We start from the raw sequence: 15,960 nt of genomic DNA, 5'->3' as shown, positions 1-15,960 counted from the left end.
TTACAAACCAGGGCCCAGTATGATTAGCCCAGTATCCCTGCTTAAATCCCTGCTCGTATTAAAAAGGAATGAGCTATTCTAACTCACTTGTCCCCTCCCTCACCCCATTTTTTTGTAGCTCTTGGGGCAGTCCTGTGTGCCATTCCTGCTCTTTGTTATCAAATGTGTGAAGGCATGGTGCTGCTGTAGCTGCAGCCTGAGTTCAGTGGGAACATGTCCAAAGCACTGGGTCCCACAGCAGTGGGCACGGTGAGAGACTGGCCTCTGCTGCCATGGCCATCCAGCCTGGAGAGTGCAGCTGCTGGGGCTTCCCCCATTCTGCCAACAGCAGTCTGCCTCCAGCACGTGGCCTGTATGGCCATGATTTTGCCAGAGTGTGGAAAATGCATTGTTTGAATGTATTTTGATGGTGTCTGACATCACCTGACTGGAGCAGTTTGGTGGGCAGGACGCCCTGTGGGCAGGGCCATGGCAGGGATGGGTGGCTGGCACTGGCAGTGTTATTTTCCCAGACAGACTCCTGGTACAGCTGTGGAGGAGGGCACCAGCAACTGTATCAGCCCAGCGAGCAGCAGCACATGGAGGAGACCCTCATCTGCAAAGAGCCCCTAATCCCTTTGCTCCCCCATGTCAGCGCAAAATGATTCCGCCGCAGGTGAAGGGCTGCTGCAGGCTGGAGACTCCTGCAGCCAGGCCTTGTTGCAATCTCCTTGCTGCAGCTGTGCCTGGGGGATGTTGGCCTGCAGCAGCACTGCTGATGCCTGGGAATGCTGCTGGGCTCAGAGAGGCATAGTGTGTACAAAAGCTGCATTCAAAGCGAAGATGGTGAGACCCCGGAGCTGCTGGCAAGGGCAGCAGCTCTTCTTCATTCTGTGCAGGTGAGAGCCCAGCCTTGGAGCCTGTCCCTGGGGACAGGGAAACGCCCTGAGCATAAGTTTGAATTTTCAGGGACAGTCCAAATGAGAATTGCTTTGTGTTGCAATGTTGGGTTTGGGTGTGTCTGCAGGAAAGAAAGTGGGAATAAGCCCCTTGAACAACAAAGGAGAACTCTGCATGGCCAATTTACACCCTACAGATACACTGATCATATCAGCCCACTGAATATTGGGGGCATCTAATGCAGAGTGCAAAGCTTCTTTGAATAGATAGGAGAGATGAGACTTGAAGAAATAATTTTGCAGATTGAGAAAAAGGGATCAGCCCCAGGGGTCCCATAGACTGGACTTAGTTCTGCCAAATCAAAGGTGTCAAGGATGAGTTGTTTTTACCTCCTCTGTTGGGGAGTATTTCAGAATGACTGCCCCTTGCCATTTCCATTAAGAAAATTTGGAGTTTTCAGGAACTGCCAGGATCAGAAATGTTGTGAGGTAGATCATGTTTATGTTGGGTTCAGGTGTCTGTGCAATAAAGAACGCAGAGAAAAAAAACCCCAGGGAACAATGAAGCAAAGCAAAAGAGGAACGTTTGAAAGGTCAGTTTGTTCCCTACAGCTCTCAGCCAACTGATTTTTGGGTCATCTACTGGGGAGTGCAAAGCTGCTTTTACTTCCACTGCCCGGTGTCAGAACCCAGGAAATTCCTCTGGCTGCCCTGGAGGACTCAAGTCCCCCAAGGGCTCAGAGACCTTGGCACAGAGCCCAAGACCCCTGTGCCTTTGATCTAGCCCTTGGAAAAAAGGATTACCAACCTTATATGAAGAATTACAAGCCATGAAATTTTCAGTAGAATAATAGTTAGCTTGTCACAGGGTGAAAAATAGATTTTTGAAGCTTTTAGAATGAGGGCTTGGGGTCCCAAGATGGAGGAATTTGGGTGTGCCTTGTCCTTTTTCCTTCTTCCTAGCCTCAATCTTCAGCTGTGATGTTGGCACTTTTAGACTGGTTTGGAGTAGAAAATTGTCTAACATAGATGACAGGTACTGGAAAGTAATGGTAAACATTGTACACGTAGTTTTTAGTAAAAAAAGGTAACACCGCCTCAGAGGCAGGTGGAGTGCCTCTGACATTCTTGCTGAGCGGACCTCGGCAGGTCAGGAGAAAGAAGTTTATAGATAAGATACAAGAAACAACCTTGAGACCGAGAAATGAAGAGCTCTGACTCCTTCTTCAACCGCCTGGCTGGGAAAAGAGACTTTCTAACTTAACTTGGGGTCTTCTGACCAGCTAGAGTCCTGAGAGCCCCGTGCCATTGTTTGTGTCCCAGCACTTTGTTTGATGTGAAGAGAATTAAACAAAATCCCACACCAACAAGCTGCAACCTAGAACTGAGTAGGAATTACAGAAATAAAGGCCCTGAAAAGTAGCTTTGGAAAGGGTCTCCTTCCTATGTTATAGGTAAAAGTTAAGTTAAATAAGGGTATAGTTCAATTATATTGTATTAATTATGTTAATTGTATTATGTTAAAGGAGGGGCGGGGCTTATTACAATGTGCTAGGAGAAGGATCCAGGGTTTGGTGGAACAGTGGTCTGGTGGGGAAAGGTGAGGTCAAAGCTGGATTGGATGGAAGATCTGACCAATCATTCGAAGCCCTGTAGAAACGACTGGTCCAGAATGAACGGTGTTTAAGAGCAATGAGAAGCCTGGAAATGGACCAATCATCATGCGGATCCAAAATGGATCAATCCTGGACTCAAAAGGGGCTAAAAATGGGGGGGGTGTTCAGTTGGGTCAGGGTTCTTCTTTTTGGCTACTTGTTTGGGTTTTTTTTGGGGACAGCCCAGTGCACTTGGGGTTAGTGTACTGTTCTGTTTTTGGCTTGCTGTGTGGGTGCCTGGGCTTATCCTGGGTACTCCGTTCCTTGTAGCTATTTTAATAAACAAGAACCTCTTTTTCTGGAGAAAGTTTGGTCTTGTTCATATTCATAACACCTAGACAGTGTGAAACGCTCAGGCCTGGCCCGTCTGGGCTTAGGGCTGGCTGCCCTTGGCAAGGGAATGGAAGGGGATGGAGTTGGGGTGGGGTTTTGCAGCCATGGAAACGAGAGAACCATGGTGAGCATGTCACAAAGGGGCAGCCCCACGCTGGGCTGGTGCAGGTTGTGCTGGACACGGCCCCAGTGGCAGCAGACACGTCTGGATCTGCCTCTCTGTGCTGAGTGACAGTGATTGGAGTAACCCGGCCTTGCGCAAAGACTGGGACCAAGCTCCCAGCGCTGACTGCTCTGAGAGCATTCCTAAACTCAAACCCAGACACTTCTGCCAGGCAGAAGCACAGGTTCAAACATGGGTTTTACTGGAAAAGGAAAGACAACTGAAGGAAAAGGTGAGGATAGAAAGGAGATGGAAGGCCAGAGCCAAATGGAAAAAAATCCCCCCAGGTTTCAAAGAAAACTGGTCCATGGTGGTCAGTGCTGACTCTGTGTCAGAGTAGGTGGCTGACAGCTACAGATGATCCTGCAAGGATGCCCTGAGGCATCACAACATTCTATCATTAGTTTCTCATTTTTGACAGTAGCCAAATCACTCCTACTGTCAGCCAGGACAGGGACTGTGGCCATAACTGACTACAGGTTGGACATGGTCGTGAGATGCAAATTCTGTTGTTTTCTTTGCCATCAATTTTGGGTCTCATTACAGATAAATTTCCCATTCTTCCTCTGCTTGCTGATAGGATCTGAGCCTGAGGGTGGGATTACGGTGCTACAGATACGCCAATAAGGCCTGCCTGCTTGATTGGAGATCTTTGTGGTTTGCAGAAATAACATCACAACTCTGAGAGTTTTCCTGTGGATTCACAGGCCAGCCTCAAGAGGGAATCTTTTTTCCCCTTTTTATCATTGGAGGCTTCCAGCTTTCCCTTCAAACTTGCTACCTCAATACTGCTAAGAGGAATTAAATGCAGGCTAGTTCCATGGGAAATAAAACCAAATAAATTTTCTTAATAATTAAAAATATTCCCCTTGAGCACCACACCCATTAGATGTGTTGATGATAAAGGTGAGAGTTCACCTAACTGACTTCTCTCCTTATGAGCATGGCTCAGCCTCACACAGAGGTGAGGGGGGAGCTGGGCCAATCTCTGCTGGGAGGAAGGGTCTTGTGGCAGCCCAGAGAGGCTGTGCACATTGCCAGGGAACAGCTGTGCCCTGCATGTGCCCCTTCACTGAGCTGTGCTGCTGCCAGTGTCCCTGGAGCTGTGGGGCTGCTGAGCTGTGGGGCAGGCAGAGGAGCAGGAGGGTGCATGTGCAGCTGAGCCATTCCTGGAGAGCACAGGGCTCTGGGATCCCTGCTGTCCCAGGGCAGCCCAGAGGCCAGGCTGTGCCTGTGCCAGCTCTGGGCAAGTGGCTCAGGGTTTTGCCCTGGCCTGCCTCAGTGTCTGCCAGCAGGAGCATGTTTCCCTGTGCAGCTGTTTAGAAGTTTGCAGGAAATGTGTCCCAGGAAATATGGAGCTTCAGATGCTTTAGGTTTGCATTGTGGCCTCTGTTCTATTTTGTGTCTCCACTTTGCAGGCCTGACTGGCTACCCTCTTGCCAAGAGGTTTTCCCTGGCAAGTTCCTCTGTGCTCCTTCCCTCCAAGCCGTTGCCTCCCATTCCGAAGAGCTCTCCTCCTACCAAGCCAAGCCCAACATGCAGCAGAGAGCAGGAGAATGGGGAAAATGGCACCGGCTGGGATGAGGAGAGGAGAAAAAAACAGGAGGTGAGTTCAGAGGGAAAAGGATATAAGGTAAGGAGACCAAGCAAAGTCCTGTGTGGCAAATGTTCAGTTTATGTGCTGTTGGCAGAGCTCGGAGAGCTTTTCCCTGTCAGGAACTGACCCTTTCAGTGAAGTTTGAACAGGTTCTGGTTTGTCTCTTTAGCTGGGCCAGAAATGATGGGATACTGAGGATGAGTGAGCACCTGCCCCTGCTGCCTCCAGCCCCATTCCTGGCCATGGCATGGGGGCCCTGGAGCACCTTGGGCAGACAGAGAGCTTGCAGAGATCAGCAGGGCAGGGGAGCTCTGCTGAACTTCCTCAGTGCCAGGGAGCCTGAGATGATGGATGTGTAGGAGCTGGAGAGCAGCCAGCATGCTGAAAGCTCAGCACCACCTGGGCTCAAAGGCTGCTGGGGAAGTGTAGAAGGGAAGGGCAGCAGCAGAAGAAATGAGGGGCTTGAGAAAAGCAGGTTTTGACATCCTGCAGAATGGCTTTGTGGGGTCTTGGCTGGAGATCAGCACTGGCTGTGAGACAGCTTAGGGGCAGGGATAGAACAGTGATCTAAAGCCACTGCCATGCCATCCAAAAGGGCAGTGGAGGCAGTGGCACACCAGAACATCCTGATGTCAAACATGTGAATGCCAGCTGGGAATGCAGCTACACTTGCAGAGGAGTGAGCATGAGGGCAGAGGTGGCAAATGTGTGACATGGTCTCTCCCTCACTTCGTGTTCCCTTCCCCATCCTGGGCCAAGCTGGACGATCCGTTTGACATTTCCTGGCAGGTCCCAGTTAAATGCATGGCTAAATGTCTTGAGGCATGAATGGGGGCAAGGCTGGATGCTTGATCTGATCACTATGTTCTATTCTTTCCAGACTTCCTTGCTGTATTCCAGGGGTGAGGATATGAAGAAGGGGTCACTGAGACCACCTCTGATCCCCCCCATACGCAGGGCAGTGAGTCCCCCTCTTGGCAGTGCTGCAGGGTCCCTGCCAAGCTCTCCTCAGCTGGAATTCCAGGAATCCCAGGAGATGAGGTAAGTCAAGGTGTTTGCTGCTGCAGTTCAGCTGTTCAGCTCTCTCTTCGCATCTCGTGGGATCATTTTGCCCAGTCAGGTGTCCCATGTATTTAGGCAAACCTGTGTGTATTCTCCATTTTGGCCATCTATGATGATCCAGCACAAATGATGATCCAGCACAATGTCAAAGGCAACACCAATGTCCTAAGAGCAGAGGTGGTGGTGGGGAAGAGGAGGCAGGGCTTCAAAGCACCTCAAGATGGGTCCTCTGGTGGGCTTGGCTATTGAATTCCTCTGTAATTGTTGTGGTGACATTTGGGGACTGTACTGCCTGGGATAGGGTCCTGCAGGTCTTTGTTATCCTTGGGCAAATACTGGCTACTGGAGAGGTGTCTGCAAATTCAGGTGCTACTTCTGTAAACATCAGGTGTAACTTCACTGTGCCTGTGGCTCCACAATGAAATAAGATGCCAGATAAATTTTGCAGAATAGATGTAAAATCTGATGTATAATCCGATTGGTATTTAATATTTTGATCTGGGCTTAAGATCAACGAGGGAAAGGTGCTATGGAAGAGGCATAGGACTGTACCTGATGGAAAAATATTGGCTTGGATATGCAAAAGAAAATGAAGCTATTACCGTTATGCAAGAGCTAACAATAAAGAGGGAGTCACAGAAGTGTCATGCCAGTTGCGAATCTTTAGTGGGGCTTTTAAGGTGTGATCTGAACATCCTTCCCTAGCAGCTGAGTTGGAAACCAGTCTTTGTTTTCTTGAAAGAGCCAGCAGGTGTAATATCATTCTCAGGAGACAGCAGTGCTCTGACCACATGTAGCACGAGGCTGTCACTAGGGTAAGGCACAAGCAGGCAAAGTCAAGCTTTGGCAGCTGTACAAAAGTAGCTGCCCTCCAGAGTCATGATGCAGCTCAGCAGCTCTTGCTGCTTCAGAGAGGCTTCAGGAGCCACTTGGCTCCAAAAGGAGAGGCAGCAGAACTAGGGAGTTCTGATGCAGGTAGAAGAATTACTGCTGTGTTTTAGCTGGAGCTTGGCCACCTCTGTGTGACTCCAGCAATGGCAAACTTAAGGACAATGAATTAGCTTTGCATCCTGTTGGGTTTATGGGTTGCATTTCCTCCTTTATCATAGTGACCATCCTAAGAAGTTTTGCCTCCTTTCATGGTACGCCCATTCTCTCCCTTTTCTTTCTACCTCCTCACATATTCTTTTGTCCTCCATTTTCTCCAGGCCAAGACCCAGCTGCAGAAGCAAAAAGAATTCTGAAAATGCAGGTAGGTACAGGGCATGTCTGTCCTAAAATGACCATTGTAGTCTTGACTCAGAGTTGACATTTGGAAAGCTGGGTTATCAAAATTTCTTTAAATTCATTTCAGTTCTTTGGTGGGCTCAGTGGACTCTCCCAGAGCCCAGTCTCTGGAAATGTTCTCTGGTGGCACAGTGAAAATTCCTCCAGTGTGAAGTGTTGAGTGGTACCTGGGGGCCCCTGAAATGCAGCGCTGGAAGAGGATACGTTCCTCTCCATCCTGCTCATTCTTTTTATCTCCCTGCAGCCTTTCTAGTGTCACAATTAGTAGGATAAAGAAGGCATTTAGCATGAAATGAGAAATGTTCCCACTCCTTCCTCCTGCTTATGAAGCAGAAAACCTTTCATTGGGGCAGTTTCTGAGCGGAACCCTTTGAGATGTGAAGGAGATTCATGGACATTGCCTGGTATTGTATAGGCAGAAATAGGGAAACCACCTCTGACAGCATGTCCTTATAAATTTTCCAGTTAGGGAGAAAGAGCCTTCCAAAGGGATGCATCCTACGCAGGGCGTGAGTTTGTCATCCTGTGACAGCACAAGCCCAAAGCCACCTATGGCAGGTTCAGAGTGACAAATCTCTTCCCTGGCTCTCTCTGCCTGTGTCAGTGTTGCAGGCTGAGGCTGGGGCAGGAGATGCCTTCTGCCTTGTCCCTGTCCCTGCCTTGCCTGATCCCTGAGAAGTGGAATTGTGCCAGACAAAATGCAGTCTCTGGTGCATCTGGGTCAGGCAGTGCTTTCAAGTTGAAAGGCTCAATGACGCTGTTGTTGTTCCTTTGGCATCTCTGGGTGTGTAATGATAGGAGAGATGAGACTTGGAGAAATAATTCTGCTGATGCAGAACAAGGGATCAGATCCTCTGGTCCCTTTGGGGATCAGGGTTAGTTCTGCCAAATCCTGGCTATGGCCCCTTTGGAATGACTCTTTAATTACTGATATGAAGCTGGAATGCTTAATGCGGCTAGGGAATAGTACTGCTCAGTAAGTAAGGTGACATTTTTTCTGGACTAATTCTGTACTGGAAATGACTTAACTCATTAAACCTTACCTGTCTCACTTTTATTACTGACTACAGCATTCTACAGGATGAAGAAATCCAGGTTTAAGACACTCATCCTGCTTGGCTGCCATATGATTTTATTCTCTGTGCAGCCATGTAAAGAACTAGTTCTCTTAATTCTAACTGCTTTGTTGGAGAATATTTAAAAATTACCTACCCTCTGCTATTTCCATTAGGAATATTTTGAATTGACAGTATTAGCCAAGATCAGAAATGTTTTGAGGCAGGTCATGTTTATGTTGTGTTTGGGTGTCTCTGCTGAAAAGACAGCAGGGAATAAACCCCTGGAACAAGTAAATAGAGCAAAATTGGAACTTTGGGATGAGCACTTTGTTCCCTACCAATACAGGCTCACAGAATACTGGGTACATCTAATGCAGAAAGCAAATCTTCTTTTTTATCTAAAACGTGGTGCCACTGTTTGTGTCCCAGCACTTTTTTTGTTGTAAAGAGTAATGTAAAAATCTCAAAAATGCAAAACCCGACCTGGAATTGAGTGGGGCCTACAGAAAAAAAGGGCTTGAAAATTACTTTTGAAAACAATTACTTCCTTGCCCGTGTCAGATTCTAGAGAGCACTGTGAGTTTCCAATTGTTTGGAAGGAAAGGGATCCTGTAGTAGTAGGGAGGCAACGGGCACCACATGAACTGGTAGAGCCCTTCTCTCTTGCTTGCCAGCTCCATATTGTCCAGAGAAATGAAACTGATGCTCGTTGCATGAAAAATGAAAAACAAAGCAATCTTCTCAGTAACTAAAATACACTTTGAATTCCTCACCCATTAGATGGGTTGATTGTACAGGCATGCATTCAATTAACTCACTTCTTCTCTTGTACCTGAATGTCAGCTTCTTCTGAGCCTACAGCAAAAAGGCAGAGGAAGAAGGGAAAGAGCTCTTGGTACAAGACAGGAGCTGGGATGCCTCTGTTCCCAAGGAAATGGGCTGAGCTGTTGGGCTTGGAGCCTCCTGTGCTGGAGCCCGGCCTTGGGAATGGAGGTCTGGGCTCGCGGGCAGTTCAGGGGCCTTGGCCCAGGAGCCCCAGCAGAGCCGCGGGGCAGCGCTAGCCCCAGGGGCACTGCAGGGAGGACAAGGACAGAGGGCAGGGGGAGCTGGGCTGCTGGCTGGCACGAGGAAGGGTCTTGTGGCAGCCCAGAGAGGCTGTGCACATTGCCAGGGAACAGCTGTGCCCTGCATGTGCCCCTGCAATGAGCTGTGCTGCTGCCAGTGCCCCTGGAGCTGTGGGGCTGCTGAGCTGTGGGGCAGGCAGAGGAGCAGGAGGGTGCATGTGCAGCTGAGCCATTCCTGGGGAGCACAGGGCTCGGGGCTCCCTGCTGTCCCAGGGCAGCCCAGAGGCCAGGCTGTGCCTGTGCCACCTCTGGGCAAGTGGCTCAGGGTTTTGCCCTGGCCTGCCTCAGTGTCTGCCAGCCAGGAGCATGTTTCCCTGTGCAGCTTTATAGACATTTCCAGGAAATGTGTCCCGTGAAATATGGAGCTTCAGATGCTTTAGATTGCATCTCTGCCTCTGTTACATTTTGTATGTCCATTTTGCTGGCCTGACTGACAGCAGTGGTCCCAAGGAGGTTACCTTGGGATCTGTAGTTTCCCTGCCAACATCCCAAATTCTTTTACCTTCCAAGGCCCTCCTTTCACAGAGTTGCTATCTAAGTCTCCTTTTTTATTATTATGCTGACCATTCTGCAGGGGCAAAAAATCCTGATTTAAGACATTGCTTTTTTTCTACTGCATTGCCACTTAATTTATCCTCTGTGAAGCTGTTGTATAGAATTGCAACTAGAAAATCAGCCTTTAGTTAGCCTGGCCTGAAAGTGGCCCAATCTCATACAGTTTAGAATGAAAATCCTTGGGGAAAATGAAATATCTAGTGTCAAGAACACAGTTCACACTTGGGTAACACTCCTGCACTCCTGCAATGCTCAGATTTTCTTTGAATGTCCTCTGAAATATTCCAACAAAGAGAAGACAATGTTGGTCTAAATGCATCCAGGTATTAGAACCTGGGGCTTCTTTCAGGAACTGGAAAGATGATGTTTACTACAATCAGCATAATAAGGGCAGATAAGAATCTCTGTCAAGAGCAATCATCATCTCTGCCCTTCTCTATCACACACAGAGGCTCTCCAGCATGCAGGGGCTGGGGCCTTCATCAAGCAGCAGGTTTCAGTCTGCTGGCCAACAGAGTCAAGTCATGTCTGCTGCCAGTAGCCCATCCCTTGGGAGAGGGTCTAGGCATTGTACCTTGCTGCTCTCAATCCCAATCTCTGTGTCTTGAGAGCTCTGCACTCTGGAACCTGTCTTGCCTGTTGCCCAGCATTGTGTTTTTGGGGACTTGAAGTCTGTCAGAGGTATACAGGAACCTTTGCTTCCATTTCCAGGCCTCCCACTGAGCCAGGCCAAGGAGAGAGATCATCCCACCAGTCCTGGTCCTACGAGGGACAAAGAGCTGAGGGATGCCTTTGGAAAGGTAAGGGATAAGGACAGGCATGAGTGAACTTCCTTTCCAGTGGCTGTTTAGTGCTTGGCCCAAAATGTCACTGAAAATCATCATCTTCCACTCTTGGGGAATGGGGATTCCCTTGGGAATACATTGGACAGCTACAGAACCATTGCTTGGTGTCCGGTTTATCTCGGCTGTTTGAGGGGCCTGAAAAGCCCGGGGGTGGCCTTGGGCAGCCCGCGTATCGAAGGACGAGAAGAGGCTTCAGTTGTTCTTTCTGGTTTTATGTTTATTAATTGTTTATCTAAAAAATGTTCTTTCAGCCTAACAAAGATCCGCTCAGCAGTCAGCCATGGGCACACTGTGCCGTCCCACGGACCGCCACGTATCTTTATACCCCTAGTTACGTATACAATATTTATCATTTTTCCCCAATACCATCTATTCTTATAACTCGGTGTACTCTTAGTAATAACCAATCCAAAGGTGCCACCGTGGCCAAAGAAGATGGAGGAGAGGAGGAAGAAGAAGGAGGGCAGGACACACCCCAATTCCTCCATCTTGCTCCTCTAAACCCCCCTGTACATAAATCCTAAACCCTGTTTCTTACCCTCTAATTAGCTAATCTTTTCACCCTTCACCCCGGTGAGGCCCTCTTATCTTCATAAAGGTGTCGTCTCCTGTGTAGGGTCAAAGTCCTGCCACCAGACACTTCTGGCAACATTCCAGGACTCCCGGGCCCCCCAAGGGTGGTCTCGGGGGCCTTGCATCCCAGGACTCAAATCCTGAGATCCCACAGCTTGGCTATTTCCAGTGGTGCCAAGATTCTTGGTTTGGAGATGGTGCTAAGGTCATGTCAGAAGCATTCTTTATGTGCAAAGGCTGTTTTAGAGAAGTTCTAAATGACAGAGCAAGCTACACATCAGTGAATGTGGGCAAAGTGCATCCTTGGAAGCAGAGAGGCAAAGATTCTAATGTTGGGTGCAAGCAAGGCTGCAAAAGAAAATGGGAGAGGTTGATTTTTCCTGGTTACCTTTGTGGCTGTATCTCACAGCCCTCTCATTCTCAAGTTTTCTGCTCATGAACATCAATGCTTCTGAAACTTGTTTTCACATGACTCCTCCTTTTGGTCTCCTGATCTCAGAGACCAAGTCCTTCAGAGTCCTTCAGAGCTGAGTCCTTCAGAAGCCAGGAAGTGAGAAACAGATGCAATTCCTGGCCATGAGTGTTAAGCAACAGCTCATTAGCCCTCCTTGCTGGGTATTGCACATGGTTTTTATTCTCCTGCCATGGCCTGTAGGAACTGAACTGCCTGCTCCCTAGCCATGTCAGCTCTTCCTCTGCCTTGGAGCACTCCTATGACTTTCATGCTTCAAGCAGGGCTTCCTGACATTGATTGCAGTTGCAGCAGTGTAAGGTTGTGGCACTAAAGTGTTCCACCTCACTGTGTGTAATTGCCAAGGTGAGGACAGGAGACATTCCTGTGAAACTGTTGGAATGTGGATGGAGCTGCATTGAAGCCTAGGGCACTCTGTGGACTCTGTGCTCCTGATGAGATGTTGTGTGTGGTTTGTGTATTTCTGCTTACAGTCTATGATGTATTTCCATTGCACCCAGATCCGTGCTGCTTTGTGCATGTTGGCTCAAAAGAACTTGGGGCGGAAGGACGCAGAGCTTTTGGAGAGAGAGATGAAGAAAAGGAGACAAAGGAAAACATCATTGCCACCTATTCCTGAGACAGTCAAGCGTGGGCATGCAGCTGAAGCAAGTAAGTAGTGGCTACACTTGTGGTGGTCCTTTTTGACCACTTGCTTGCCCTTTGCACAGTTTTGCAGTCAGACTGGGGAGCTGTTCAGCTTGCATCTGAGTGGAAGCTTGCTTGGGATTTTGTGGTAGTGTGTTGCTAAGTTTCTTGTGTTATTCCCCCAATTTATGTATTGTTCTCCCCTATTATGTGTAAAATGGTTTCGTTCCCCCAGTTCTTCCCGCCACTGCTAGCCTGTCAGCTAAGTTGCTATAGCAACTGCTATTCATAGTTGCCGATATGTAATTGCTTCTCCCCTTGGTTTCCCTTATAAGTGAAAGTTGTTTCCTCCCTGTCCAGTCAATCACTCCCTTCCTCCTCCCAGGTTTCGAGAACCTTCTCCTCTCTAGAGATGGTGGTTGGCTGGGGCCCCAGGACACCTCCTTTACCTTTTGATTATTGGTCTCCATGGAGTGTCAGTTCTGTGAAGTTCATCCCCTCACCTTTCCTGATTGGCTCTGTCTGTACCCACCCCCTTGCTTTATAATCCTGTTTGCACCCCCTATGAAAAAAACTTTTTCCCGGATGGTTTCCCGGTGTTTGGATGCGGCATCACCGTCAATAAACCGATGTTTAACCCCCGGGAAATGGTCAGTTCCGTTCCTCTCATATACCAGCGAGGTACGCCAGTCCGCAGCCAGCACAGCCCGAGGCCATCAGGCTCCGAAGGGTGCTGGCCAGGAATTGCAGAGGGGCGTCGGCCTTTCGCCCTCAGCTAGTCAGACTCTAAACTTCGGGCCACATACGATCCTTTCTGCAGATGGCGCCCACGCGGGGGCTTTACCGTACCCCGCGGACTGGACTTTAAATCTACTAGCCGTCAGACTTCCTCCGGTGTCAGTGGACTAATCCGCCTGAACTTTTCGTTTGCAACGCTCTTTGATTAGGTGAACCCCGGACTCGGTTCCTCCCCTGCCCTTTTAATTTTCCCTGGGAGCTCTACGAGGGGGACTGCCGTCTGCCGCCTTTCGCGCTCGCGGTGCCCCGGCACGGTGACGCCAGGCCCAGCAGCGGGGCTCTCGGCGCGGCGCTGACTGGTTGCGGCGGGCTCTTTCAGCGCAGGGCGGTTTTTCCGCGCGGTTTGCCGTGGTGGGGTCGCTACACCCCCCACGATCATGGGTGTGGGTCAGAGCAAAACCCAAAAAGGAGTTTTTTTTGTAGTTAAGGGTTTGTTACTTGGAAGAGGTTTTACTGCCCCCAAGAAAGAGTTGATAGTGTTGATTAGATGGGTATTTTTACATTTCCCTGAAGTTTCCCCAGAGGTTGCGAAAGAGCCGCGCTTTTGGGCAGCCGTTGTGGCCAAATTAGACCAACAGGTTAACGCTGGGGAACCCCGGTTGTCTAACGTGGCATACTGGGCAAGCAAAGTATTAACTTCGCTGCGCCCAGCCGGGAGTTCAAGAAAGGATCTTTCTTCTTCTAGTTTGTTCCCTAGTTCTCCCAGTTCCCGCATCCTTACCCCCCAGCCCTCACCCTCTTCACACAGGCAGGAGCCCTCGAAAGGGATTTTAAAGGCCAACAAAAAGCAGGGAAACCATTCTGCCCCTGCTCCCTCTCGACCTGCTGAGCCTCCCCGTCCGAGGAGCCCTGCCCAAGTTCCTCCATCCTCCCCTTCTACCCCAGTTCCCAAGTCCCCAGTTTCAACCCCTAAGTTTGTTCCGCTTAGTAATGAAATTCTACAAAGTAGCCCCTTTACTGTCCAAGATGGCGGGGACCACGCGGTCTCTGCCGCCAGAGCTCTTTCTTCTTCCGCTAACCCGTTCCTCCCAAGCACCAACCCCTTCCTTCACCCTGACCACACTCCTTGCTCAGTTACTCCTCTCTCATACCCTCCCTCCGTCCCGCTCACTCCTCAGCACTCCGCCCCACCTTCAGCTCCTCCTCAAACCCCTCCCCCGGTTCAGCCCCCCACTCCCTTCCCCCCCGCTCCGTTTTCGTTTTTCCCTCCGCCTCCGAACGCCGTCCGGGGGGCGGACAAGGGTACTTTGCCGCGCCCACTCCCTTGCCTTACGTCAGCTCCAAACCCCGCCTCAACCTCCTTCAGTTTCGGTTCCCACGCCACCCCCCCCAGCTCTCACGCTTTGTGTTCAGAGGAGGGGGGGGGGGAAAGCCGAAAACTGGAGCAAGCTCCCATATTAGAAGCCGCCCCGGTAACATATCATATAAGAGAAAGAAGAAATGCACGGGCACAGTGGGTGCCTTTAGCACAGGTCCAAATAAAGGAGCTATGCAAAGCTCAGAAAGATTACTCCCGGGAGTCAGAATTCTTCCGGGGTTTGCTACACAATACCCTTGCTCAGGGAGATTTGGTACCGACGGATTTAAGGTCCCTCTTCTCTAGCCTGCTCAGACCCATGGAATTTAGAGTCTGGGTGAGGGAATGGAGGAGGGAAATAGTGGAAGTACTCCCAAGTTTTTGGGGGAACCTTACACTGTCCCATGACGCAGATGGTCAGTTAATTACCCAAGAACATCTTTTGGGTGAAGGACAGTGGGCTGAAGGGGCAAATCAAGCTAAAGCCTTATTCCCATCCCAGCTAGTAGAGACGGCCCGGGCAGCTGAGCGGGCCTTCTTTAAGTTAGAGGTAGTTACCTCCCAATGGGAAGATGCTGAGGTTTTGCAAGGAGCGCAAGAGCCATACATGGAATTTATCGAACGTCTATACAGATATGTGGAAGCGCAAGCGTTCGGAGAGGATGACAGGGAAAAAATGCTTGAGCAGATGGCTTATAGCAATGCCAACGCTGACTGCCGCAAGGCTATAAAAACTCTCCCTCGAAGTCCTAAGCCCACAGTAGAAGCCATGATAGATGTCGTAGTGCGTCAAGTCTCCCTGGCCCCAAGGCCTAAGAGAACATCTGTGCATTTTGCTGAATGCCCCGAGCAAGACTTCATAGAGGCTGAAGCTTCCCCCGTGGCCGGTCCTTCTACTTCTGAGTCCGGCAGGAGGACATCAGCAACCCATCCCTGCCATCTCTGTGGCAAGGTGGGGCATTGGATGCCTCAGTGTCCCATGCGCCAAGACTACATGGAATGGAGGCGGAAGCAAGATAGGAAGAAGACAGAGGAAAAAGACCATCCAAATGAGTCAAGCACCTCATCCCGAAGCAGAGGATGCAGAAGGAAGCTGAGTCACAAGTTCAGGCGTGCTCGCGGTGACGGAGAAAACCCTCCCAAACACCATCAGTTTCCTCAGATGTTTACTTCCTCCCCAATGCTGAGACTGCTGCTCCTACCCCTCTCGTCACTGAACTACCTCTGGTTTATTAATCCCAACCTCCTTCCCCCATTTCTTCTTCTTCTCCCGAACTGGATTTATTATTTGGGGCAGAACCATCTGTTTAAGTATTTTGCGTTTAACTGTTCACCTTTTGTCTTTTAGTACATTTCCCCAACTCACTTTTGATTTTCATCCTCCTAATTTGCAAGCTAGTCCGGAGGAAACTGACTGCGCCGAGTGCCACTGTCCCTTGCAATGTTCAGAAGACAAAGACACTCGTCATGACCAGCTGCGAGTTCCTGCATTCTAAGCTTAATTTGGACTTTTCTCTTCATTTTAATTTTTATTTGGTAAAAAACGGGGAGATGTGGTAGTGTGTTGCTAAGTTTCTTGTGTTATTCCCCCAATTTATGTATTGTTCTCCCCTATTATGTGTAAAATGGTTTCGTT

This window comes from Zonotrichia albicollis, chromosome 20, assembly GCF_047830755.1.
Source record: "Zonotrichia albicollis isolate bZonAlb1 chromosome 20, bZonAlb1.hap1, whole genome shotgun sequence".
In the NCBI taxonomy this organism is placed as follows: Eukaryota; Metazoa; Chordata; class Aves; order Passeriformes; family Passerellidae; genus Zonotrichia; species Zonotrichia albicollis.
This window is presented reverse-complemented; position numbering follows the sequence as displayed.